We start from the raw sequence: 25,000 nt of genomic DNA, 5'->3' as shown, positions 1-25,000 counted from the left end.
AGATAGATGATAGATAGAGAGAGAGAGAGATGAGTTTAAACACACTTTTATTTTAAAAACAATTATAAACAACCATATTCATTCACAACAATATGATGATATAAAAATAATCATACATAAAAAAACAACAACAACAAAAAATAAACAAACCACCACTAGAAGTTCAACACCAATTCATTTTCATAGACCATGCATAAAACATTATTTATCCCCCAAATTTCCATAAAAAGGGGTAGACGCCCAACCAACTTGTAATACGCGTATTCCACTTTTAGACGAGAACTTACTAGGCCCAAAAACATAAAAATTGGATTTACTGTACCTTGCCCTAATATCTTATTTTTTCTGGTTTTCCAGATTGCTAATTTTGCATTACCGAATAAAAAGTTAAGCAAAACCAAAACATTCTTTTGCTCAACAGTATACTTTGGGCCAAAAATAAACACCTGAAAGGAGAAAACTCCCCCCAAAGATGTAACCCACTCTGTTAACAAGGAAAAAAGATCCATCAACCTTGTACACTGCATAAACAAATGAAAAACAGATTCAATCTCTGCACAAAAAGGACAACCCACACTAACGTTAGGATCAAGATGCACCACATGTCTGTTTGTAGCTATAGATCCGTGTACAATCCTCCACTGGAGGTCACCCGTCCGCTTGTCGACCGGACGTTTGTACAGGATACGCCAACTATCTCTAGGGGAAGAGTCAGGACCAAAAATGTCTGTCCATTTCGTTGACAGAAACCCCAGTCAAAGATCGTAAATTTGACACCTTAACACAGGTGACATAAAGGGCTTTCTTTCCCACAGACTCAAATTCATCCATTTGTGGAGTTTTAAATGACAACAGGCCTTCCTTCTCTTCCTGCCAGTCCCCCACAGCAGCTTTTCCCTTCAGAGAGGGAAACAGATATTCACATCCACTTCTCCATTCATCCATTATAGCTGGGTTGTCCAAGAAAGAACGATAGATAAAGTCCAGTTCTCCGAACACCTCTGTGGTGAGTTGTTTTAGTACTCGCTGAAGTACCCTCTCTGAATCCAGCACTTTTAGAAAACTACCGACCGGTATCCCTTCTGCCTTTCATTGCAAAGACCCTTGAGCGAGTTGTGTTCAATCAACTCTCTATGTTTCTTGAACGAGACAAACCTCCTAGACAACAACCAATCCGGCTTCAAAAGCGGCCATTCGACCGAGACTGCCTTGCTCTCGGTAACTGAGGCACTGAGACTGGCAAAAGCAGCTTCCAAATCCTCAGTGCTCATTCTGCTGGATCTGTCAGCTGCTTTTGACACAGTTAACCACCAGATCCTCCTGTCAAAACTTAAGAGGACGGGGATCTCAGGATCTGCTCTCCAGTGGTTCAGGTCTTACCTCTCTGGTAGGTCCTACAGGGTGTCATGGAGAGGTGAAGTGCCTAAGTCACATCATCTAGCTACTGGGGTTCCCCAGGGCTCAGTCCTTGGACCACTTCTCTTCTCCATCTACATGTCATCATTAGGTTCTGTCATTCAGAAACACGGCTTCTCCTATCACTGCTATGCTGATGACACTCAACTCTACTTCTCATTTCAACCAGATGATCCTACAGTCAGTGTTTGTATCGCTGCCTGTCTGACAGACATTTCTGACTGGATGAAAGAGCATCATCTTAAACTCAATCTTGCAAAGACAGAATTACTTGTTTTCTCAACCAACCCAGCACTTCATCAAAATTTCTCCATTCAGCTTGGTTCATCGACCATAACTCCATCAAGGACAGCAAGAAACCTTGGAGTTGTGATTGATGACCAGTTAAACTTCACTGACCACATTACTGCAACAGCCCGGTCCTGCAGATTTGCTTTATACAACATTAGAAAGATTAGACCCTTCCTATCAGAACAGGCTGCACAACTCCTGGTTCAAGCTCTTGTTCTCTTCAGACTGGACTATTGTAATGCTCTTCTGACTGGGCTTCCAGCATGCACTATCAAACCCTTGCAGCTGATCCAGAATGCAGCGGCGAGAGTGGTCTTTAATGAGCCGAAGAGAGCGCATGTTACGCCTCTCTTCATCAGACTGCACTGGTTGCCAATGGCTGCTCGCATCAAATTCAAGGCACTAGTTATCGCCTACAAAACAACCACTGGCTCTGCACCAATATACCTAAATTCACTTGTTCAGACTTACACACCCTCCAGAAGCTTGTGTTCTGCGAGTGAGCGGCTCCTCGTGGTTCCATCCCAAAGAGGCATGAAATCGCTCTCACGGACATTTTCCTGGACCGTTCCCACCTGGTGGAATAACCTGCCGATCTCAATTCGTGCTGCCGAGTCTGTAGCCATTCTTAAAAAACATCTTAAGACACATCTTTTCCAATTGCATCTGACCAATACAGAATAGCACTTACTGATCACCACAGCAACGACCAAAAGCGCACACTCCTGGATCATATCTATGTCTCTCATCCGGATTTGTGCCTTCAGGCGGGTATGTTACATAGTTATCATAACTATCAGAATCCAGTGTTCTGTATATTGCGTACGTGAGTTTTTGTTGTAGATGGCTATTGCTGCGCGTTTAGCTAGAATACAAAACCAACCCATTGGGCCACTGAATCTGCATTAACGACAACAGCTGGGGCAACAGCCTTAGTCCTAATGGGTTGTTATCATAGCTATCAAAATCCAGTGTTCGGCACTTTGCGTACGTGAGTTTTTGTTGTAGATGTCTGTCTTTTAAAAAAAAAAACAAAAAAAAAACAAATGTTGTGTACTGTGCTAATTAATTGAGATTTCTTACAGCTCTTACAGGTTTTTGGCCTTGTCTGTTCCGTTGCTTCTATTACTCTCCCCTTTTTTGCAAGTCGCTTTGGATAAAAGCGTCTGCTAAATGATTAAATGTAAATGTAAATGTACTCGCGTTGACTTAATTCCAGCTTTCCTACCCAGTGATTCCACACTGATGTGTAGTATATGACCCAACTTCGTGCACCCAGCAGACAGTAAACGTGTTCGCAAAAAGGCTGAGGATAACAGTCTCGAAGGCAGGAAAGGGTTAAGAAACAAAGGTTCCTCCAACAGCCACATCCCGGCAGGTACTACTGGTGATCTTGAAAAAGCAAAAACCCTCCAAGCTTCCATAACAGATTTGTAGAAAGGAGTAAGATCTGTAAGCTCAGTCTCTCCTAGCTTCATCAGAAACAAGTGCTTATCAAGTCCCAATCCACCAGCTCTTCTCAAAAGTACCGCTGCAGTGTCAACCCATGCACTCTCATTGTTGTACAACTGTCTCTGGGCCGCTTGTAGACGAAACGTCATTAGCCTGGCCCTGATATCCACCAAGCTTTGGCCTCCCTCTTGTATCGGAAGAAACAGTACAGAGGCACGCACCCAATGTTGTCCGGACCAGAAAAAAGTCACCAACTTTCTCTGTACTTCTTGCACCAGTCCAGCAGGTGGTTGTATCACATTAAATATGTGCCACAATGTAGAAGAAACCAGGTTATTCACAATCAAGACTCTCCCCCTATAGGACAGTTTGGGTAGCAACCAGGTCCAGCGAGACAATCGGGTGCAAACTTTCTCCATAACACCCTCCCAATTTAACTTCTGAAACTCATCAGAACCAAAATAAACTCCCAAGATTTTTAACCCTTCTTTGCCCCACTTAAGCTTTCCTGGCAGTGATGGTAAGCCACATAATGCATCCTGACCTGCCCAAAAAGCCTCACTTTTGTCCCAATTTACTCTTGCTGATGAAGCCTTCTCATATAGCTGGAGGACTTCAGACAGAGCATTAATATCCTTCCCATTACCCACCAACACAGTCACATCATCAGCATAAGCAGTAAGTGAGACATTTACATTTGGAGTCATATTTGGTATTAAAAACCCATAGTTTTTCTTAAAATAGAAAGTAACGGTTCGATAGCAATACTATACAGCAACCCAGACAATGGACAACCTTGCCGTATTCCCCTTTGGACAGAAATTGGTTTACTCAAATTTCCCCCAACTTTTACCATACATGAAATATCAGCATAAAGGAGTTTTATCCAACTTAAAAAACCCTGTTATGAACGCCTTGAGCGGTTGGAGACTCCAATGGACAGAGGAAACAGTTGGTCAGGGTTAAGTGGTTTTTATTGTGGCACAGGGTGACAGACACTCAGGTGGGAGAAAAAAAACAACAACAAAAGAAAACAAAACTTAGATGCAACAAAATATAAACTGCACCAAACAATATATAGTGGTGGAAACAACCTGACCTGTGTGTGCAAACTGCACTACATAAGCAGCACATTCCCAGAGACTCTCTCACAGTCTCGTAAGAATCTCCAGTTGTAGACTCAGACTGTCCATGGTCTGCCTAGACCTCTCCACACCTCCTATCTCTGAACTGCCCAACTAACTTTCTGGAGTCATTTTATAGGCCTGACTCTTCCTACTTTGGAACCTACCATTTTGGAAGGTGACATGTTGCACAGACATCACAGGAATACATAATCAAAAATAACAAAACAATAACAAGAATAATTAATACAAATAAAGATGCAAACAAGAAATCATATCTGCAAATATACATAAAAATACATATTGAAAGAAAACCAATAACTTGAGAAGCCTTTCTCTCCTACACCTGAGAATTGACTCTCCAATGACGGCACAAGATGGAGGACAAACAACTATAAATTGATTGGCTGTCAAATTAAACAGGTTTGGCCAACGACTACTCAAATCTGGTAAGTATCATCTGTATCTCTCACACTGTATTCAATAAATGATGTAAAGCAAATACTTGTGGTGGTGATTTATTTCTATATGAGAAAACAGTTTCTGCACTTGATTGCTAGTTCACATTTCTCAGGTAACACTACACACAGGACATCGTACCAACAGTTTACAACACACAGTTACATCAAATATTCCAGTTCCATGCATACATGAATGTATGTCAGCTAACAGACTGATAATACATGAGGCCGGTGTGTGTGCATTACGTGCATGTGTATGTGTGTGTGTAGTCCATGACTAGTCGCAGGCTTACCCTGTGACATTTCCTCCCCCTTCCCCAGACACCACTCGTGGTGTCCTGGAGACGAAATCTGCGGTGCAGTTTTCAGAGCCAGCCCAATACACAACCTCAAAGTCGAAGGGCTGTAGAGCCAGGAACCACCGTGTTATACGGGCATTAGTGTCTTTCATTCGCCCAAGCCAAACTAATGCCCGATGATCAGTCTCTAATTTAAACCTCCTACCCATAAGGTAGTACCTGAAAGAGTCTAAGGCCCATTTGACCGCCAGGCATTCCTTCTCTACAGTTGAATACCGGGTCTCTCGTGGAAGGAGTTTCCTGCTGATAAAAGCAATAGGTCTCAAATGTCCTTGCTCTCCCTGCAAAAGCACAGCCCCAAGGCCAAACTGTGAAGCATCAGTCTGCACTGTAAAAACTTTGTCAAATTCTGGACTCTGCAACACTGACTCTTTGCATAAAGCATCCTTCAAGTCCATGAAAGCACGCTCACAGTCTGAAGTCCAGTTAAGCTTGTTGGGTTTGTTCTTCTTTGTGAGTTCAGTAAGGGCTACGGCTTTCTCAGAAAAGTTCGGGATAAAGCGTCTATACCATCCCACCAGGCCAAGGAAAGACCTCACCTGCTTCTTAGTTACAGGCCGCTCAGCCTGTTTAACGGCCTCAACCTTCCCAACCTGAGGGCGTATGACTCCATGCCCCAGCACATGACCAAGATAGCAGGTCTCTTCCTTAGCTATCGTGCACTTGTCTGAGCGAATAGTAAGACCAGCATTCTTTATTCGCCTTAACACCTCCTTGAGATGCATTAGATGACCCTGCCATGTCCTACTGTAAATAATAATGTCATCCAAATATGCTGCTGCGTACCTCTCAGTTCCCCTAAGGATTTGATCGATCATCCTCTGAAAAGTCGCAGGAGCCCCATGAAGCCCGAAAGGAAGCATGCGGAATTGATAGTGCCCAAATGGAGTCTTGAATGCTGTAAACTCTTTACTGTCTGGACTTAACCCTCTAGGCGCCACGGTCGAGTTTACTCGACAAAATGCGTCACTGAATAAAACGGCCGATTTTGTCAAATAGGGTGTCAAATTTCATTCAACCTCCCCTCCACTAGATGGTAGACATGTCGTACTTCATCCCTGACTCATACAAACATCATGATTCTATACAAAATATGCGAGCAAGAGCGCATTCAATCAGTGTAAACAAAAGCGGAGCTGACGTGCGAGTGAGCCGTTTTATCAGAGCATTGTCAACGTCAGCGAGTATTTGCATTAGATTATTATTACTATTATTTTGTTCTAATGGCATCAATAAAGCTTACCCGCAATGAAGTGTTGGGTCTTCTATTCGCGGACCCTGGTTCTGAAGGGAAATATGAGATGACGGTGATTCTGAAAGTGAAACTAAACCTAACGTTACACTAAGCACAAACGGTGGATCATTTGCCCAATGTAGATGGTCCTTTGCCCAATGTCAGTGGTGGGAACAATCTTTCCCGGGGTCCGAGTGTTCATCGCGAAGTTAGCAGGTGTGTTAGTGTTGAGAACGCGGCGGACGCGGGAGATTTTTGCCGCGCTCACCATGAAGCGCGCATCTCCGCGATCGCGGCGACAGTATTGTGGTGCAGACTATCTAACACCACTGGGCATATTAGAAGAGGTCGAAGTATTCATAAGCAAGTTCGAGGGAAACGTGGAGGCAGGGTGGGGAGTCAAAATTACAATAACAGTGGTCCAGGCTGTGCACACTCGGCGGCCGCGTGAGGCAGATCTAGACGTGAGCAGACGCGCTGTGACACAGGGCAGGGGGCTATTATGCATAATATATAATATATATGTGCCCTATATATGGAATCAGAGTGCTTACTGTATGTAGTAAATGGAAAATCTACAGCAAAGGGCAAACCGCTACATGCATTCGGGTTGTTTCTACCATTTATTAGTAATGATTTACACAGTTTGTTTACTATTTACTATTTACCTGAACATTCAGTATTGTGCAATATAGCACACAGAAGGTAAGGGACATTTTGGGGGGAAATAAGTGCTGCATTCATCATTTAAACATTTGGCTTTTCATGAAAATTCTATAATCCAAGATTGCACCCACGTTATGACGTCATAATATGCAAATTAGATGGGAAAATGTAATCTCTACATAAACTTATGGTCCTCCTTAATATTTCTCTAATTTACAGAAAGTTTCTATCTTTTATCACTTTTAAGATATAGCCTTTTGAAATTAAGGTGTCAAAATCGAACGTTTTAGGAAAAAACCTCTGGCGCCTAAAGGGTTAAGGGCACTTGCCAGTAGCCTTTGCACAGATCAAGAGTTGTAAGGTACTGTGCACTGCCAAGCTTTTCAATTAAATCGTCTACTCTGGGCATAGGGTAAGGATCAAATTTGCTCACCGAGTTGAGTTTTCTGAAGTCCAAACAGAATCTGAGGGACCCATCTTTCTTGGGCACAAGCACAATGGGGCTGTTCCACTCACTGACTGATGGTTCTATCACCTCCAGTTTCTGCATCATTTCCAGCTCTTGCTTCATGGTGGACAACAGCCTTTCTGGAACTCTGTACACTGCTTGTCGGATTGGTTTCACATCCTTCAAATAAATGTGATGCTGTACCAAGTCTGTCTTCCCAGGTATATCCTGGAACAGTTGCTCAGGTATACACTTTTTCAGCTGAATTCTTTGTTCGGCTGTCAAATGCTGAAGATTTAAAGGGTACTCACTTTCATGAACAGGCATGTATTGCTCCTCTACTTCATCCTCTTCCTGTACTGCCCTCACCAAGAGCTCTTTCACCTCCGCTCTTACTGGTTCTAGCTGTGCAGATGGACTGTGCCACTTCTTCAACATATTGACGTGAAAGATTTGTAAAGGTATTTCAATTTCATACGTTACCAGACCAACTTTCTTTCTCACTTGGTACGGACCTTGCCATTTGGCCAACAGTTTGTTCTCTGATGTTGGAAGTAACAATAAAACTTGCTCTCCTGCTTGGAAAGTTCGGGACCTGGCCTTCTGGTCATACCATGTCTTCTGCTTCACTTGTGACTCTTGCACGCTCTCTCGTGCCTGGGTGGATTCTTGCTGCAACTTCTCTCTCATTTTGAGGATGTATGAGAGAATGTTCTGCTTAGTAGGCTTGTCACTGGCTTCCCAACTGTCTCTCAAAACATCCAATGGACCGCGTATCTGGTGAGCAAACAGCAATTCAAAAGGAGAGAACCCGGTGGAAGCTTGAGGAACTTCACGATAAGCAAACAAAAGGTAAGGCAGCCATTTGTCCCAGTCTTTTCCATTTTCAGACACAAACTTCTTCAACATGCCTTTTAAAGTCTGATTAAATCTTTCTACCAGACCATCAGTCTGGGGGTGATATGGAGTAGTACGAACTCTCTTAATGCCCAGTAGCTGATAGACCTGTTTTAGGGTGCGACTCATAAAATTGGGGCCTTGGTCAGTCAACACTACTTTAGGGATGCCTACGTGTGAGAAGAAGTTTAAAAGTGCAGCTGCAATCTGTTTTGCAGTAACCTCTCTCAAAGGGTAGGCCTCTGGGTATCTGGTTGCATAATCACAAACTACCAAAATAAACCGGTTCCCTTTCTGGCTTCTCTCCACAGGTCCAACAATGTCAACCCCTATCCTCTCAAAAGGTGTATCCACTACAGGTATTGGAATAAGAGGTGCCTTTGCAGGTGTTCTACCAACTGCTAACTGACACTCAGCACAAGTCTTGCAATACTCTTTCACTTCAGTGTACATACCGGGCCAATAAAACCGTTTGGAAATTCTCATCAAGGTCCTCATAAATCCCATGTGACCTGACCAGGGAATCGAATGGGCAAGCTCTAATACCTTTCTGCGCTGAGCTTTGGGTACCACTAACTGCAAACCTTCCTCTTCACTCTGTCTGTAAAGTAGACCTTGTTTTATTATGAATGTCTCACCATACAATGAACCCACAGTTGCATCTTTGCTAACTTTCCCAAAACATTCAGACAAGGTAGCATCCTCTTTCTGCAGCTGTCCTAGTTCACTGGGTATGACAAAATCTGACTCCTCAATCTCAGGTTCTTCCCACTCAAACTTTGTCTGTTCTGAGCCATCCATCAAATCTGCAACCCTTTTCCTTCGTCTGTCCAATCTATCTTCCTCCGACAACCGTTCTTCATCTAGACTTTCCTCAAGAAAAAATGGCATCTCATGAAGTGTGCGATCTACAGAATCTTCAGTTTGTGCTACCTGTGTCAACTTTTGAGCCTGCGCTCGCGTAACTATCCCACACCAAGCTGTCTTCTGCACTAAGTCTGCTAATATGGGCATATCAGTCCCTAGCAACACCGGATAGGGAAGGTTTGTGGTAACACCTACGTTCATCAAAAAGGACTGGTTGTTAACCTCCAAATACACCTCTGCGGTAGGCATCTCTGACTTATCTCCATGCACACAACAAACCGTTACAGTTTCTTCAGTCCATGACTCTCTGGCTATATACTCTAACTGTACTAAAGTACGTGTACACCCTGTGTCTACCAAGGCCGTCAGCAGCTTACCATTCAACAACACGGAAATGGTGGGCTCCTTATCTGGCTTCACCACTACTTCAGGGCTAGATTGGGGCACATAACACAAACTGGCAGATTTGGGTTTTCTCAAAGGGCAATGCGGGCTGGTATGTCCTACCTCTCCACAATTATAACATACTATGTCTCTACTATTGCCTCTAGGCAATATCTGGCCTGTGACTACTGGCAGTGAAGGCTTCGGGTGAGTGATTTTAAAACTTTGGGCTTGACTTTGAGAGAACGAACTACCCCCTGACCCCACAGACTTACCTCCTGCCGCCGGAAAGACACCAGAGTACCGAAAAGTCCCAGAAGATCCCTTCCGTGCTGCTATATAGGAGTCTACCAGGTCAGCTGCTTCTCCTGCAGTACTGGGATTTCTCTCCTTCACCCAAGTCCTCAACTCTGGATACAGAACTCTCATATACTGCTCCAACACCAAGGTTTCCATCATATCTGTTTTGCTACTTACATCCAACTGGACCCACTTTGAGAACAAGTCTTTTAAGCGAATGTACAACTCTGTTGGGGACTCATCAGCAGCTGTGTTCAAGGAACGAAATCTCAGTCTATACGTTTCTGGATTAATCTCATATTTCTTGAGAATTACCTCTTTGACTTTCTCATAGTCAGAGGTAAAGGCAGGAGCCATGGCGACAAAGGCGCTTCTCGCTTTTCCAGTAAGCAAAGGAATCAGATGAACCGCCCAGTCCTCTCTTGGCCACCTGTACACCTCTGCCAATCTCTCAAACGTAGTCAGAAAATGTTCCACATCATCACTGTCTTGTAGTTTTGACAACGGAGGCACATGATTTAGCACTCGTGTACCTGGCTGATCTACACAGGAAGATTTATGCCTGGCACGCTCTACGTCCATCTGCATCTGTGTGACCTGATGATTGAGAACCTTGTATTGCTGCTCACGTCGTGCCGACTCTTTCTCTTGTCTCTCATCCCTTTCCTTTTGGTACTGTAGGAAGGCCTGAAACATCCCTGCCAGGGCTGTCACAGCTGCATCACCTGTGGTGTTTGGGACCTCAGCAGGTTGGACACCTTCTTCTAGAATGCCACCCACTGCACCTTGATCCTCTTCTGTTCCCACATCTGTAGTCACCTGACCCCTGGTCTTTGGTGGCATTTTAAGGGTACTGTCACTTTAACCGCTGTTAGACACCAACTGTTAGGTTTCCTTTACTGCCTGCCCCAAACGTTGCGAAGCTTTACTTCTGACACCAATTGTTATGAACGCCTTGAGCGGTTGGAGACTCCAATGGACAGAGGAAACAGTTGGTCAGGGTTAAGTGGTTTTTATTGTGGCACAGGGTGACAGACACTCAGGTGGGAGAAAAAAAACAACAACAAAAGAAAACAAAACTTAGATGCAACAAAATATAAACTGCACCAAACAATATATAGTGGTGGAAACAACCTGACCTGTGTGTGCAAACTGCACTACATAAGCAGCACATTCCCAGAGACTCTCTCACAGTCTCGTAAGAATCTCCAGTTGTAGACTCAGACTGTCCATGGTCTGCCTAGACCTCTCCACACCTCCTATCTCTGAACTGCCCAACTAACTTTCTGGAGTCATTTTATAGGCCTGACTCTTCCTACTTTGGAACCTACCATTTTGGAAGGTGACATGTTGCACAGACATCACAGGAATACATAATCAAAAATAACAAAACAATAACAAGAATAATTAATACAAATAAAGATGCAAACAAGAAATCATATCTGCAAATATACATAAAAATACATATTGAAAGAAAACCAATAACTTGAGAAGCCTTTCTCTCCTACACCTGAGAATTGACTCTCCAATGACGGCACAAGATGGAGGACAAACAACTATAAATTGATTGGCTGTCAAATTAAACAGGTTTGGCCAACGACTACTCAAATCTGGTAAGTATCATCTGTATCTCTCACACTGTATTCAATAAATGATGTAAAGCAAATACTTGTGGTGGTGATTTATTTCTATATGAGAAAACAGTTTCTGCACTTGATTGCTAGTTCACATTTCTCAGGTAACACTACACACAGGACATCGTACCAACAGTTTACAACACACAGTTACATCAAATATTCCAGTTCCATGCATACATGAATGTATGTCAGCTAACAGACTGATAATACATGAGGCCGGTGTGTGTGCATTACGTGCATGTGTATGTGTGTGTGTAGTCCATGACTAGTCGCAGGCTTACCCTGTGACAAACCCTCTCCGAAATCAAAAACTTTAAGCAAATCGAATAAATAACTATGATCTACCCGATCAAAAGCTTTTTCCTGATCGAGGGCAACTAATCCAACTCCTAAATTAGAAACTTTACAAATATCTAGTATGTCTCGTACTAAAAACAAGTTGTCCATTATTGACCTATTAGGTATGCAATAAGTCTGATCTTTATGGACTATTGTATGTATATATTTCTTTAACCTATTAGCAATACATTTTGATAAAATCTTATAATCTGTGGTCAATAAGGAAACAGGCCTCCAATTTTTTAACAAAGACAAATCTCCCTTTTTAGGAAGCAAAGAAAGAACAGCACGACGACATGTAACAGGCAAAAGTCCATCTTTGTAACAATCACAAAAAACCTCATAGAGATCGGGACCAATAATATTCCAAAAGTGTTTAAAAAACTCTGATGTCAACCCATCAACACCAGGGGAACGTCCCGAGCTGAGCTGTGTTACAGCAGAAGAAAGCTCCTCAAAGGATAAAAAAAGAGTTCAAGGCAGTCTTTGAATCAGAGTCCAGTTTAGGAAGGCCTTGAAATAACTGTTCAGCACAGTCCGAGTCACAATGTTCTGCAGCATATAAACAGGAATAAAAATCCACTGCATGATGACGCATTTCCTCCACATTTGTGGTGACCCTTCCATCAGGCAGACGGAGGCAAGCCATTTGTTTTTGCTGTGCTACTGAACGTTCCAAGTTAAAGAAAAATGCGCTTGGTGCATCCATCTCATTAACTGAGACAAAACGAGACCTCACTAAGGCTCCTTTCACCCTTTCATTTAAAAAGGACCCCAACTCAGTCTTTTTTTGTTGCAAACAATGTGACAAACCAGGATCATGTCTTTCCAACAAATCTTTCTCAATAGAATCTATAGACCTTTCAAGATTTTTAATTGCTTTTTTTGTCATATTGGTGGAATTAACAGTATATTGCTGGCAAAACATTTGTATTTGTTTTTTTTCCAACTTCCCACCATTGTCTTAAATTTTCAAAAGTATGTTTTGTTTTTTTCCAACATTCCCAAAACACCACAACATGTTTACAGAAATCAACATCTTGTAATAACTTGCAATTAAAATGCCAGTATGAAGATTTCCTTGAAATCTGTGACATGCCCACTCATGCCCTACATTGGGTACATAGACATTTATGAAACAAAACAGAAAACCTTCAATTTCCACCTTCACTAGAACAAGACGACCTTTTATAACTTCTTCAGAGCTTAAAATATTAACTCTAGTTTCTGGGGAGAAAAGAATGGCCACACCTGCACTATAGTTTGTCCCATGACTAAGTATCTGTTGCCCCTTCCAAAACATTTTCCAATCAATTTCATTTTCTGCATCACTGTGAGTTTCTTGAAGCAACACAACATTTAATTTTTTAGCTGTATACTTTCTAATAACAAATCTCGTTTATGTCTATCCCTCCCACCATTAACATTAATGGAGCCCACCCTTAAAATATCCATATATATATTTAAGAAGAGGAGTGACAGACCTAACAGAAAAGGAAAAAAAGGAAGATAACCCATGTGATGCATTTCTGATCAGTTATTCAATAACCTTTTTTCCCTCCTTTCTTACCCTTCCTTATCGCTGTAAGATGCTTCTTCAAACGAAAACGCTTCTTTTCACTCTAAATATCAAACCCAACTGCTTTCTGGAGAACTGTAACAGACCTAACAAACTTCTCAAAGTCCGGGAAAAAATCTTTAACATTCACCTGTTTACCAAAAGTATCATCCAAAAAAAGATTTATTTCTTCAAGGGTATACAATGACAGTTCCCTTTGAAAATCTCCATGTACACTATCAATGTCAATGTGAACTCTGACTTACTTTTAGTTAATGTGTGACGAGAGAGAGAGAGAGAGAGAGAGAGAGAGAGAGAGAGAGAGAGAGAGAGAGAGAGAGAGAATCAGACCATCAGCCACTCTAAATATGAGCTCCTAAATTTTTTAAAAAGATTAACCCAAAAAGTAAGACAGAGAATGAGATAATGACAGAAAACGAGTAAAAACAATAGAGGAACAACTTGGACTCGGGTAAAGACTGCATTTTTCTAGAAAATACTTTTAATTAAAGAAAGAAGATTGGAACCTGTGGACTAGCATCTGGCTGCTGGATCACCACTCTGCAGGCTAACTACAGATTTCCCTCCAAAACACTCACAATATTTCTTAAAGGAACCACAGATGAAAAACACCAGACAACTGTTCATCTCCAGCCACTAAACAGAGAGGTGAGCTATATTTGACAACATTTTTTGACAAAAACTGTATATTTTTTATATATTTTTAGTAAAATCTCTGACTATTAGAAGCTAAAAGCTAAAGTTAGCTGCAGTTTTGGCTCAGTGCCCAGTCCTGATCACCATGGCGACCCCAGCGCACACAGAGTGCAGGGAGGTGTGTTACCCTGAGAAGTGTAGAAGTGTACAGGCCAGAAAAAAACACAAGGAGAAAACTCTCAGAGACAACCCTGATGTACTGTACGCAGACTACATCCACCTAAACGGGAAAATAAATAAAGAACAACCTCATCTACTACACAACTCTGATTAATGCATGGAAATCAGCCATCTGTGAGGAATATATGCACATCTTTAAAGAAGGAATTGGTCGAGGTGGAAGACTAACCATATGTAAAGATGAAATGCTGGACACAGACAACCCCATTCTCACTATCACATACTACACTAAAGGCACGTTCCTCCTGCAAGGCAATGAGGCAAGCCTGAACTCCTTCGAGGAGATCTTTCCCCTGCTGAAGACCAGAGAAGAGGAGGAGAGAGACCAGCCTCATGCGGACGGCTCAGACTCTGAGGAGGACGGCCCAGCCATTCTCTCCCCTCCCCCATCCGACCGCAGACTGAGAGACAGCTTAGCCCTGCTGGAACTGGACTACACAGAATTTAAAGAACACACTCAAGCCAATCTTTCAGACACACACAACACAAACATCCACATCCAAGAGCTCAAAGATGAACTCAGGCAGCTGAAGAAAGACACCAACTCCTCCATCACAGAGTTCAAAAAAGCTCTCAGAGATCTACAAAAAGAAAATCAAACTCTACTTTTACAGATATGCAAACTGGAGGAGGACAAAGAGAGAGAAGAAGAGAACGTCTCCAAACAGCTGCAAGAAATGAGAGAGCAATTACAGAAAAACAGTAAAGATAACACTCCTCACTGCAGTACATCTCCTACTACAGACAGCGAGCCTGCCACCAACACACAGACACCTACACAAACCTCAAAAACCTCCCCTGCCCACCCTCCAGCACCTGATCCAGATGTGCTCCTCCTCATGGACTCTAATGGGAAGTTTGTGGACCCACAGAAACTCTTCCCACATCATAAGGTCACTGCAAAACGATGCAGCACAACAGGCCATGCCCACCAGATCATCAGAGACTTCACAGGACAGCCCTCGTGTGTCATAATCCACACCGGGACGAACGACCTTCACTCGCTGCGCAACAACACGGCTGAAGCTGTCAGGAAAATGGCGGAAATCACCAACAAAAAAATCCCAGAATCCCGAATTGTCATCTCCACACTTCTCCCTCGACATGACACACCACCACACATCATCTACAGCATCAATGCTGAAATTTCCCGCAGATGTTCTTCACTCCCAAATGTGCAACTGGTCCACCACCACCACATCGGCCTCCATCACCTATATCAGGGGTCTTCAACTAAAATAGCTTGGGGTCCAGAAAAAAAACCTTCTCACCGGCCGAGGTCCGGACAGTTATATACCTAAAAACATGAATCGATGTCTTTTTGCCAGACTAAAGAAATTAGTGTAGATTAAAATGTATTTATTGAACAAAATATAATATGTTCTCATATAGATAAAGTATGTCTTTTCATATTGTTAAAGCAAACATAGGTAATCCTTCACAAAATGTATTTAATTTTGAGGTTATTCTGTTTAAGTTGTGTTGGTACAAAATATCTAATTCAACCAGTAGCCATGTCTGACAAAAATATGATGAATGAAAAAATGCCTTCATCTCTAAATCTGCACTGAAAATACATTCATTTCAACATTACTAGCAACTAAAGTGCTTTTTCTGCTGAACTGAGATAAACAGTAACAATCAATGAACACAAACCCTCCTGGTTAAAAAAACAAAACAGAAATCTCATAACATAATGTTATGTTCATTCACATGTATAGCCTACATTTAGTTAGGTAGAGACTATCTTCAGCACTGCTCTCTCTGTGCTTCAAATTGCACTGGTAAAAAATCATTAGCAATATCATCCAGAAACACAAACATGCAAAAAATGAGGTGCCACCAGTGTTGGAAAAATTAAAAAGTGCACAAAATATTTTATCTCTTTATTTCAACTGTTCCTTTAAATCCAGAAAAACGTAAATAACCTCTCAAAAGGCTGAGCTGAGTTGAGCTTAAAGATGGAATGGAAGCATAAACATTCCTTGCTCCAAAAATAATAATAAAAATAATAAAAAAAGTGAATATAGCAACATTGTCTGAACTTCAGTGCATGTGAGAAATTGGCTCATTTATTTTCTGCGCCCTTACCTCAGACTGCTGAGGAAAAATGGGTCTTTAAAATGTGTATGGCTGAATCAGAAATCGCCACTATACCCTAAATAGGGCATTATTTGAGGGGACAGCCATTTGTAGTGGCGTCCGAAACCACAGTGGACATGTTTGAGTGTACTCACATGTTGCACCGCAATAACGGGTGTAGCCTACAGCCGATGTACACACAACAGCTGTCCGACTTCACGCACTCGTTTTCATTCACTCCTTCAAGTGAACTGTAATAGTGGACTAACGTAGGGAATAGTGAATGAGGGTTAAGGGGCCAATTTCTGATTCAGCCTCTGTTTTGCGCGCCGCTTTCTTCAGTCTCTTCACTGCGCGTCTAAACATATAGTGAGCATAGTAACGTAGCCGCACACCGGACTGAAGCTCATGGGCGCGTCTCAGGATCTCACACTGGACGCTCACATACGCGCAAGCTCAGTTTTGAATCGACTTCTGACAGAAGAGCTGCACGATGTATTACATTTATATTATATCGTCCATGTACATACTGATTTCACCCTGTGCTACAAGAGATACACTCACCGTGCAGTTCTTCTGTCAGGAGTCGATTCAAAACTGAGCTCGCGCGTAATGTGTGCGTCCGCTGTGAGATCCTGAGACGCACCCATGAGCTTCAGTCCGGTGTGCGACCCCTTTAACTGTCAACGCAACTGTGGCAACATAGGAAAAACGGTTCTACTGAGCTGCCTGATATAAATGTGATTATTTATTTATTTTAAATCGCATTTGGCATTTAGTTATTTCAGTGTGTCAAAAGGCTTCGCGGTCCGGATGGATGCATCTCGCGGTCCGGATCCGGACCGGAGTCCGCCAGTTGGCGACCCCTGACCTATATGATGGCCTTCACCTACACAAAGATGCAGTACGGATTTTTGCGAAGACCCTAAAAGATGCAGCCCTGGGCCGCAGTCCAACATCACCGAGACCCCTGCTGCCGACTCCAGAACACTACCGGCCCATTCACCCCTACATGCCCAGACCTCCGACCCCGGTGAGGAGAGACCCCGGCTGGATGAGCACCACACGTCGTCCAGCACACCCACAGACACCTATGGCTCACTACACCCCTGTGAACCTGCAGTCACCAACTCCACGTCCACCGGCTGACCATCAAGCCCCCATCAGGAGGAAGAAATCAAAACACCCCACACACCCACACCAGGAGAAACCGCTGCAACCAAGAGCACAGAGCTACGCTGAAGCCGCAGCCCGGCCTCCTGCTCCGCCCTCCACCAGCGAGCTGAGCCAGATCAGAGAGATGCTGCACACACTGTGCAACCAGCTCCTGAGCAGATAAGAACTACACACACAAACACAGTGCTCTATTGAAAAAAAAAAAAAAAAAAAAAAACACATACTACTGTATTTTTTGTACGCTTCTATGTACAGTATTGTTCAAAATAATTGCAGTACAATGTGACTAACCAGAATAATCAAGGTTTTTAGTATATTTTTTATTGCTACGTGGCAAACAAGTTACCAGTAGGTTCAGTAGATTGTCAGAAAACAAACAAGACCCAGCATTCATGATATGCACGCTCTTAAAGCCCCACTTGGCTACTTTTCCTCTCGGGGTCCCCCTACAGTTTGGAAAAAATAATGTCCTCAACTACTGTCGTAAGCTCTGTAATCCTACAACAGGGCATGCCATCGCGCGTGCATTTGTTGACATGACAACCCTGATAGCCCTGAACTAGTGATGCGTGGCTCGTCTCATAACCCGCGGACCCCATATGTCTATTTAATGGTGGCGGGTGCGCGGCGGGTTGTAAAAATATATACAGTGGTCCGGTGCGGGCCAAATAACTTCATAAAAGCGTCCCGCGGGTCGGTGCAGCACTAACAGTTCCCCTGAACACTGCAAGAGGATTTCGAGTTCTTCTGGCGTCGCGTGTGAAATGTCTTCATCCAAGGTAACGTTCCAGTCAGTGGCAGATGCTTCAGCATGTCATATGAATATAATTTCATGGGTTTTATTTTTTTCAAACGCCAAATAATCGCGATGCTCACGTTTACAAGCCAGCGTCATTATAGTAGTCTATTGGTTACCGTTTTACAGAATCTATATGATACTTCAGTTCAATGTTTGAGTGGTAGCTCACCGTAACAAGCATGACAGCATCGGTCGGGCACGCCTCCTTCAGCTCACGCCGACGAGCAAACGCTGGTCACATTTTGATCCTCGTCCTGCCTTTAATCCCATCACTTTTTCGTTTCCTCTTATTGCTTTCCTCCAACAAAACCTTTACTTTCTTATTTGTCTGTGCTGCTTCGGACATGACTATATTATCCGACGAACAAAGTTGGGCTCGCACGTCCGAATTTAAGGAAGTGTGGGTGTTGGTGGAAGTGACGTATATGCCGTAAAGCAGTCGAATTTTGTAGTTCTTTTTGTTCTCGGGTTACTACCCGAAACCCGAAGTTTAAAAGTACGATTAAAAACGATACAGACCCCATCAGGCTATGGCAGACGTGTCATTCAACCTATTGTAAGTCGATTTATCATCACAAGAGTCTGAAAAAATATATTATGAAGGTTGAAAAGTTACCTAGTGCTGCTTTAAGGCTGTGCAATTGGGCAATTAGTTGAAAGGGGTGTTTTCAAAAAAATAGCAGTGTCTACCTTTGACTGTACAAACTCAAAACTATTTTGTACAAACATTTTTTTTTCTGGGATTTAGCAATCCTGTGAATCACTAAACTAATATTTAGTTGTATGACCACAGTTTTTTAAAACTGCTTGACATCTGTGTGGCATGGAGTCAACCAACTTGTGGCACCTCTCAGCTGTTATTCCACTCCATGATTCTTTAACAACATTCCACAATTCATTCACATTTCTTGGTTTTGCTTCAGAAACAGCATTTTTGATATCACCCCACAAGTTCTCAATTGGATTAAGGTCTGGAGATTGGGCTGGCCACTCCATAACATTAATTTTGTTGGTTTGGAACCAAGACTTTGCCCGTTTACTAGTGTGTTTTGGGTCATTGTCTTGTTGAAACAACCGTTTCAAGGGCATGTCCTCTTCAGCATAGGGCAACATGACCTCTTCAAGTATTTTAACATATGCAAACTGATCCATGATCCCTGGTATGCGATAAATAGGCCCAACACCATAGTAGGAGAAACATGCCCATATCATGATGCTTGCACCTCCATGCTTCACTGTCTTCACTGTGTACTGTGGCTTGAATTCAGAGTTTGGGGGTCGTCTCACAAACTGCCTGTGGCCCTTGGACCCAAAAAGAACAATTTTACTCTCATCAGTCCACAAAATGTTCCTCCATTTCTCTTTAGGCCAGTTGATGTGTTCTTTGGCAAATTGTAACCTCTTCTGCACATGCCTTTTTTTAACAGAGGGACTTTGCGGGGGATTCTTGAAAATAGATTAGCTTCACACAGACGTCTTCTAACTGTCACAGTACTTACAGGTAACTCCAGACTGTCTTTGATCATCCTGGAGGTGATCATTGGCTGAGCCTTTGCCATTCTGGTTATTCTTCTATCCATTTTGATGGTTGTCTTCCGTTTTCTTCCACGTCTCTCTGGTTTTGCTCTCCATTTTAAGGCATTGGAGATCATTTTAGCTGAACAGCCTATCATTTTTTGCACCTCTTTATAGGTTTTCCCCTCTCTAATCAACTTTTTAATCAAAGTACGCTGTTCTTCTGAACAATGTCTTGAACGACCCATTTTCCTCAGCTTTCAAATGCATGTTCAACAAGTGTTGGCTTCATCCTTAAATAGGGGCCACCTGATTCACACCTGTTTCTTCACAAAATTGATGACCTCAGTGATTGAATGCCACACTGCTATTTTTTTGAACACACCCCTTTCAACTAATTCAACTAATTGCCCAATTGCACAGCCTTAAGAGCGTGCATATCATGAATGCTGGGTCTCATTTGTTTTCTGAGAATCTACTGAACCTACTGGTAACTTGTTTGCCACGTAGCAATAAAAAAATATATGAAAAACCTTGATTATTCTGGTTAGTCACATTGTACTGCTATTATTTTGAACAATACTGTATGTGTGCACATGTAGATACACTAGCCATATATGTTATATTATATTATTAGTTATTAGTTATCTTCTCTCTGTCTTACCACATAGGTCTATCTTTAAAAATACTGATGCGTTCTTTTCAAATAAGTTGTTGGAATATTCAGGGTCTTCATTCTTCAACATTTGGTTCTAAAAGCACAGACCCAGAATTTCTTAAAAATATCAAAGATGCTGATATTATAATCTTAACGGAAACCTGGTGTCGAAATGATGCGCTTACCTACTGTCCCTCAGGCTTTTATGAAATAATTGTGCCCTCAGTGAAACTAAATACAGTCCATCGTGGACGAGACTCAGGAGGAATCCTGGTGTGGTACAGGGAGGATCTGGCCAAACACATTTCTGTTATAACAGTTGGAAAGTTTCATTGCTGGTTAAAACTAAACAACCAAATTAATATTTCAAACACAGACACATATCTCTGTGCCATCTACATTCCTCCAGCGGATTCCCCTTACCATGATGAGGAATACATGAGCAACATCCACACAGAAACCAGCCATTTCCAGGCCCAGGGAAATGTGCTGCTGTGTGGAGACTTTAATGCAAGAACTGGATCTGAACCAGATAACATAGATCCAAAGGGCAATGAATATGTGTTTGGCCACAACCCCCTGAGTCTCACAAAAAATCTCCCACCAAGAAACAATCTAGACCAAACAGTGAACAAAAACGGAAGAGAGTTAGTGCACCTCTGCCGAGCCTCGGGCCTGTACATGCTCAACGGCAGGATCAGAGGGGACTCTTTAGGGAGGTTCACGTGTTGTTCAGCTCTTGGAGCTAGTGTAGTTGACTACGCCATCACTGACATGGACCCATCCTCCTTCAGTGCATTCACTGTCAAACAGCAAACTCCACTTTCTGACCATAACCAAACTAATATTTATATCAGAACACACCATACACCAGAACAAAACAGGCTGGAAACCTGCAAAATGCATCAGGTCCAGCAGAGATACAGGTGGGCTCAAGACAGCCCAGACAAATTTATCCAAGCCCTCAATTCGGAAGAAGTAAAACATCTGATAAATACATTTATGACTACACAATTCGAAACAACTAAAGATGGTGTTAATATGGCTACAAATGAAATAAATTACATATTTACAAAGGCAGCATATAAAAGTGATTTGAAAAAGAAAGGCAAAAAATATACTAAAAATACACCAAAAGATGAAAAATGGTTTAACTCAGACTGCAAAACATTAAGAAAACAACTTAGAAAATTATCAAATCTGAAACATAAAGAACCAGACAACACAGACATAAGAACAGAATATTGTTCAAAACTAAAACAATACAAAGACACAATTAGAGAGAAAAAGCAACACCATCTGACCAAAAGTTTACAGGAAATTGAACACTCAATCAATCAAAATCAGTTCTGGGATATGTGGAATAATCTGAGCACAACAAAACCACAAGATCTACCAATACAAGATGGAGAAATCTGGATGAAGCATTTTGAAAAATTATATAAAGAAATCCCACCAAAACACCTCAATGAGAATTATAATCAGATCAAACTAAATCTACAAATTTATGAAGACACATTTAAAAATAATCAGAATCCTCTTGACTTCCCAATTACACATGAAGAATTGACAAACAAACTCAAAAGCCAGAAAAGTAAGAAATCTTGTGGTCCTGACAGCATTCTGGGTGAGATGCTGAAACACAGCACCCCTGAGCTGCAGACGGCTGTGCTCAAATTATTCAACACTGTACTCAGTTCAGGCTGTTATCCTGACATCTGGAGCCAAGGACTTATTACCCCAATTCACAAAAGTGGAAATAAATTGGACCCTAATAATTTCAGAGGCATTTGTGTGAGCAGTAATCTGGGGAAGTTATTTAGTAGTATTTTAATATTTCATGCTTTGTCGATTTCAAAAAAGCATTCTATTTGGCACAACGGATTATATCACAAACTTTTACTAAGCGGTGTAGGGGGTAAAGTTTATGACATTATAAAATCAATGTATTCGAACAACAAATGTGCAATACGAATTGGCAACAAACACACAGAGTTCTTCACCCAGAAGAGAGGAGTGCGGCAGGGCTGTAGCCTGAGTCCAACGCTGTTCAACATTTACATTAATGAACTAGCGGTGCAGCTGGACCAGTCTACAGGCCCTGGACTCACTCTAGGAGACGAACAGGGAAAGCTCCTGCTGTACGCAGATGACCTGGTGCTGCTGTCCCCCACTGCACAGGGACTACAGCAGCACCTGGACCTGCTGGAGAAATACTGCCAGAACTGGGCCCTGGCAGTCAACCTCACAAAGACCAACATTATGGTCTTTCAGAAAAAGCCCAGATGTCAGGAACACAGACACCAGTTCAGTCTAGGCAGCACCACCCTAGAGCACACGATGCAGTACACTTACCTCGGCCTGGTCATCACTGCATCGGGGAGTTTCAGTTTGGCAGTGAATGCTCTCAAAGACAAAGCTCGAAGAGCTCTATACGCCATTAAGAAATAATTCCAAACCATTGATTTACTGATTCCAATCTGGATTAAAATCTTTGATAGTGTGATTCAGCCCATTGCGCTGTATGGAAGTGAGGTTTGGGGTCCACTCAGTGATCAGAGCTACACTAGATGGGACAGGCATCCAACAGAAGCCCTACACACTGAATTCTGCAAAATTATCCTAAAATTACAAAGAAAAACACCCAATAATGCATGTAGGGCAGAATTAGGCAGATTCCCATTGATTATTAATATGCAAAAAAGATCCCTCAAATTCTGGATGCACCTTAAATCAAGTCCCACAGAATCGCTACATTTTAAAGCGTTACAAACCCAAGAACTGAACCCCGAAAAAAGTCCCCTCAGTCAGCTGGTCCTGAGACTTACTAACCAGACTAACTCCACTAACACACACCAGTCTCAGACCAGCACTGCTTCTCACACGAACATCAGAACAAACCAAATCACCAAACAACTGAAGAATACATATCTGGAACATTGGGATCAGGAAACTAAAACACAAAGTAAATTACAATTCTATCGAACTCTAAAATCAAATTATGAATCGGAAAAATATCTCCAGAGTGTCAGAGACACAAAGCAGAGACGGATCCTGACCAAGTACAGGCTCAGTGAGCACAGTCTGGCCATCGAGACGGGCAGGCACAGAAAGAGCTGGTTACCCAGAGAGCAAAGGGTGTGTGTTCACTGTAGGACAGGAGAGATCGAGACAGAGACACACTTCCTCCTTCACTGTCACAAATACATTTCTATAAGAGACCTCTACTTTAATAAATTTAATACATTAATAAATAACTTTACAGCCATGACTGAAATAGAACAAATAAATATAATACTAGGAGAGGGACAGACAGCCGCACTGGCTGCGAGATACGTGTGTGCGTGTCACAGCCTGAGAGACAGCAGGTGAGTGTGTGTGTAATGTGTGTAATGCATCTGACCTCAGTGTGTGTCCCTACTGTCCACCACAGTGACCCCCTGAATGTGTGATTGTGTGTATATGTTAAAACACTGTGGTATCAAATGTTCTAATTTGTTACACCGCTTAATTTAAGTTCAAGTTATGTTATACGGTGTTGTAATATTTTCTTTCTTATTACTATCAATTATTATTATTTATGTCAATGTGTATTATTATTTATGTAAATATTTGACAATACTGTCAAACAGATATTCTAACTATAAACAAAAAGCATAGTAATTCCAATTTAGGTTAAAACGTAAAGTTAATGTATTTGCACAGCAGGATAATTTGTTACCAAAAAAGCATGTTAAGAATCGTTTTGGGAATCGGATCGTTACTCGCAGAATCAGAATCGGATCTGATCATTAAGTGACTTAAGATTTCCACCCCTAGTGTGTGTGTGTGTGTGTGTGTGTGTGTGTGTGTGTGTGTGTGTGTGTGTGTGTGTGTGTGTGTGTGTGTGTGTGTGTGTGTGATGGGTAGGTTTAGGGGCAGGGGCAGTGTAAGGGGACAGAAAATACGGTTTGTACAGTATAAAAACCATTACGCCTATGGAATGTCCCCATATGTCACAAAAACAAACGTGTGTGTGTGTGTGTGTGTGTGTGTGTGTGTGTGTGTGTGTGTGTGTGTGTGTGTGTGTGTGTGTGTGTGTGATGGGTAGGTTTAGGGGCAGTGTAAGGGGATAGTAAATACGGTTTGTACAGTATAAAAACCATTACGCCTATGGAATGTCCCCACATTTCACAAAAACAAACATGTGTGTGTGTGTGTGTGTGTGTGTGTGTGTGTGTGTACGTGCACGAGGTCCAGGTAAACACTATATTAAAGGGGGGGTGAAATGCTGTTTCATGCATACTGATCTTTTTACACTGTTAAAGACTTGGAATCCCATACTAAACATAGACAAAGTTTCAAAAGTTAAGGTGGACGTTTGATGGGAGTATTTCTTTGTCAAAAATACTACTTCCGGTTAGTCATAAGTTTCGGCAAGTTTTTTGAGATCATGCGTCC

General features: G+C 42.2%; 1 protein-coding gene and 1 pseudogene across 1 annotated transcript in view; both read right to left on the bottom strand.

Annotated features, from left to right (window-relative positions):
* Positions 1-4,352, bottom strand: part of LOC137085241 (NLR family CARD domain-containing protein 3-like) — an 11,197-nt pseudogene extending 6,845 nt beyond the window's left edge.
* Positions 1-25,000, bottom strand: part of LOC137084571 (NACHT, LRR and PYD domains-containing protein 3-like) — a 320,075-nt gene that overhangs the window by 37,399 nt on the left and 257,676 nt on the right. The window lies entirely within an intron of this gene.

The sequence above is a fragment of the Pseudorasbora parva genome, chromosome 8 (assembly GCF_024679245.1).
Source record: "Pseudorasbora parva isolate DD20220531a chromosome 8, ASM2467924v1, whole genome shotgun sequence".
NCBI classification, from domain to species: domain Eukaryota; kingdom Metazoa; phylum Chordata; class Actinopteri; order Cypriniformes; family Gobionidae; genus Pseudorasbora; species Pseudorasbora parva.
Note: the sequence above shows the minus strand (reverse complement) of the source record. Positions and strands in the feature narration are given on the sequence as shown.